We start from the raw sequence: 4652 nt of genomic DNA on the forward strand, positions 1-4652 counted from the left end.
TGTTGAGTGCCTACAGTGCTCTGAGCAGCAATCCAAGCACCACGTAGTTTACAGACCTGGACCTTTTTTTTTAAATTTTTAAGTGTTTTTATTAATTTTTGAGATAGAGAGAGAGACAGAGTGCAAGCTGAGGAGGAGCAGAGAAAGAGGAAGACACAGAATCTGAAGCAGGCTCCAGGCTCCGGGCTATCTGCACGGAGCCTGATGTGGGGCTTGAACTCACGAGCTGCAAGATCATGACCTGAGCCAAAGTTGGACACTAAACTGGCTGAGCCACCTAGGCGCCCCCAGAGGTGAACCATTCAATCAGAGAGAAAAACAGCAAGCAGCTGATTTTGAATGGATCATTGGGTGCAGGAAGTATCATGGTGAAAGTAAAGAGGGAAAAGTAGGCTGGGGCCAAAGCATGAAAGTACACCGAGTCTGTGAAAATAAGTTGGAAATTTTGTGAGACAAAGGAGAATTATCAAAGGTGTGTGGTTCTGTTGTGGCTGTTTGCCTAGGAGATGCATGATTAGAGCTGAGCGTTGGGAGAATGGGTTGGGCATCCACATGGAGGAGGAAACAAAAGTAAGAGAGTGGTGGTAGGGAAGACAGTTGAGGCATACCGAAGGCACAAACTATGACAATAGCAACGTAAATGGCAAAGAAGGGAACCAGAGTGAAGCCAGTCTTGGAAATAGAGTCATCTGAACTCGGTTATGGTTTGGATATGGGGGTGATAGAGGAGGCACTGAAAATAACACCTTGGTTTTGAGCTCTGGGGATGAGGTAAAGGAGGATATCTTAGCTGAGCTAGGGGTTTTTGCTGAGGAAATGGATTTGGGAACAACTGAAGAGTTCCAATTAAACATTTTGAACTTAAGGTCTCCCAGGGCATTCTAGTACAGATGTGAGACAGGAATCTGAAAATGCAAAGCTAGAGTTCAGGAAAGATTGAAACTAAAAATACGAGCCAAAGTCCTAAAATTGGCATAGATGAGTAAATGGTGGATTATTAGAGGGAGAAATAGGAGAAGAAATGGGGGTTGGGAAATTAAAGACATTTTGGACGTCCTAGTAACCACACATTGAATTCAACTTATCCCAAAGCCCACTGATCGTCCTTTCTTCTTCCTCACTCTATTTAATTCTCTTTCTTCACCCCCAAATGTATCCTTCTCAGCCAAGAAAGAACTCTTGTAAGTAACCTTTGGCTTTCCTTGTTCTTCAAATCCTATAAATCTTTCTCCTTGGAAATTTCATCCATCTAGCACTCTTTTTGCCAATCAGTTCATGAATTTGGGGTTCTCCTTATATCTGACATAAGCCCCTCCCTGCTCTAGTTCATTCTCCAAATTGCCTGTGAGAAGTATCTTTCTAAGAGAGCAAATTGATTACATCCCCACCCTATGTTAAAATCTCTGCTGGCCACCTTTGCACAAATGACATCAGTATTGGCACGGCTTCCAGTGTCCATCTCTGTCAACAGGATGGACAAATTTCAGCTCTTATGTGAAACTTTTCCTATTTGGTCCCTTCCTTAGCACTCTCTGCGGAACTCTGGATGAAACAGACTAAGAGTTTTTGTGCTGTCCACTATCGTCACAGCTGCTGTGAAGGAGTAATGAGAGAGGTAAAGGAATCCTAAGACCAGTGTTGAGAACAATCAACGAAACGGATGTTGGGGTCCTTGCGAATAATGGTGAGACTGGACAATGGTAACCCAATACGATAAAGGCCAAGATCCTCAAGGTGGCTCCAAAGGCTGAATAACCCAACCTCATCCCATCTCTTCAGACTCATCTCAAACATGGGTCTTCTTGCAAGATGGCCAATGTCCCCTTTTATGTTCTGTTCCCTCTGGCAGAACCACTGTTGCTTGCCTCTGTCCTGCTGACCCAGAGCCAATCTCTACTCCTGTTTCATTCACACAGGGATCAGGGCCTGACTCTCAGACTGAGTCAGCTGACTTGCATATGTTCTGCGTAAGCCCTGGAATTTTCCTTTAGAAACACACATCGTTCTGGCAGATCTTAATAGTTAAAGTATTATCACATCTAGTTCGTTTCTGCATGTTATTAAAACCATGACTGACACTTTCATTCGGAAATGCAATCATTCAAAAGCCCAGAGATGGACAGAACAACATATTATCTGTGACCAAGTACAGCTTTCAGAAGGTAAAAGCAGATTTTCAAATGTGGGCCGCTCCACAGACTCAAAAATCCATGTAATTCTTATAGTCAAGAGCTGTCACTGTCAGCATTTATAAATTAAATCTGTTTTTCACCATCACGGAACACTTGCATGTGCATAGGCTGGGATGATCATGTGAAAGTCGTGACCAGCTGAATCCAAGAGAGAGCACACAGATACAGAGGAGTGGGTGATAGACACTGTCACCTCATGAGAGCAGGGGGCACCACTGCCATCTCTTCTCTGGCCCTATCACAGCAGACCTGTGACAAATATTTATTAAATGAAAGAAGGGGCTAACGTCCTCAAGAAATGAGCACTATTTAGCCTTTGGTAGATGAGCTGTATGGGGAAAAGTGTGATACAATTGCACAGTGTAGACTTCCCAGGATGATGGTGAGCGGTTGCGGTCAAATAGTCTTGAAACAGGAGTGGGAAGAAGGAAGATTTTAAAGGAGGGCACGGCACTGTTGAGCCAGTTAAGAATAGGACAGGAAAAGGTCTTGGGTTTCAGTGGGAAACTGAGGTTGAATATGGAGGGTGGGTTAAGCCACCCCACCCCCATTTTTGTAACCCAGATGTAGACAGAGGCTTCAAGTTTTTAGCAGTGACATAAGTGTGCTGCACACACGCCCCTAACATTGGGAGATCTTCGAGATACTATTTACACCACAATTCGTTCATTTTGCCCCCAGGGCATAGCTAATGAAATGAAGGATTGCCAAGATTACTTGGCAGACCTATTACCACCAAAATCTTCCAGTGTAACCGGCTGAGCATGGTTCATTTTCTGAAAAGTGCCATTGAGTTGGTGTCTAGCAGGAGCTTAACATCTATTAGGTCTTTAGACATGCCTGAGTGAAAGGTGCTATATACTAAAATGATTGACTTTCACCATATGCTCCCCGTTGCTCACAGAGGTGAGAAACAGCTGGTTCATCTTTGAAAGGCAAAAACTCAAGTCCCCTGAACTAACAGCTTTTAGAAATTATATTACCAGTTGCAAAATTCATTTCTGATTCTTATTCATAGTAGCCATTTAGCCTAGATATTTACTTATCCACACATACCTATTTCATTCTCTAATTGCATTTAAATTCTTTTGGGGGGAAACTGTTATAAAACACGTCCTTGTTACATAAGGGAGCTATATACATACAGTTTGATGGCATACTAATTTATCAATATCCAGAATTATTATAAAGAAGCTGTTTGAAAGTACCAGAACAGTACCAAAGTTTCATTCATTCATGAAATGATTGATTGCATATACTCTGTAGAAATGGATTCATATTTCTGAATACATGTTACTTTATATCCCTCAAAGAGAAAAATACATTTGCACTCAATATGCATTTATAGGATAATATGACACAGGTGTGGTGATATTAGAAAAGAGAAAGCCAACTATAAAGAAGAAAAATAAAAGCTTTACTGGGAAAGAAACTCAGATTTCAGAATGGACCTACAGATTTGGAAATAGGAAAATAGCCAAACGGGAAAGATGTTTTTCATATTACAGGGAAGCTCAGTCAACCAAAACTCTCACCAGCAAAGGTCTTAAGAGGGCACGTTATAAGACAAAATCAAGTTTGTGACAACTGAGATGTTGATTTAAGCAACTGAGGCCCTTAAGACGGGCTGTGCAGGACCTTGGTACCCAGCATGGAGCTAACATGAAAAAGACGTGCAGAAGAGACAACGTCAAGTAGTCTGACACTCATCCACTGCAGGGTTCCGTGTTGCTGCTCTGCTCAGTGACAGGCTGCTGGTGCTGAAGAAGATTCAGCACTGATACACAATTTTAAATCTGTCCATCTTGATGGTGAGCGCTCCTTTGACATACCGTCACATTTATGCACATTCTTATTGCCGACACTGCTTCACATTTATTTTTTAAACTGATTTCATACGTTCTCAAGATCTATTCATTCATAGTCCTAATTTAGGGATTTATGAGATGGAAAAAAAAATAAATTGTGCTAGACATTAAATTTTTAAAATTAGACCAGAACAGCTTTTTCATGACACAGTCTAGAAACGATACATATCAAAGCGATCGGGAATGCCAGAAAGACATTTTTAAATTAGAAACTGCATACTTTTGAATGGACCTCATGAGGATTTAAAGCAAAAGATAATCTGGAGTCTGTGTATTTTAAACACACTCTAGCAGCCACGTTAAAAGCTAAATAATCATAATGGTGATAATAATGATAATAATAATAATAATAACTCATCTGCTAGCATTTTTAGAGTGCCCTGTGCCAAGCACTGTGGCTTTAAATAGATCACCCAAGGGGCGCCTGGGTGGCTTAGTCGGTTGAGCGTCCGACTTTCGCTTAGGTCATGATCTCGCGGTTCGTGGGTTCGAGCCCCGCGTCGGGCTCTGTGCTGACTGCCAGCTCGGAGCCTGGAGCCTGTTTCAGTCTGTGACTCCCTCTCTCTCTGACCCTCCCCTGCTCACGCTGTCT

The sequence above is a fragment of the Crocuta crocuta genome, unplaced genomic scaffold (assembly GCF_008692635.1).
Source record: "Crocuta crocuta isolate KB4526 unplaced genomic scaffold, BGI_CrCroc_1.0 scaffold141, whole genome shotgun sequence".
NCBI classification, from domain to species: Eukaryota; Metazoa; Chordata; class Mammalia; order Carnivora; family Hyaenidae; genus Crocuta; species Crocuta crocuta.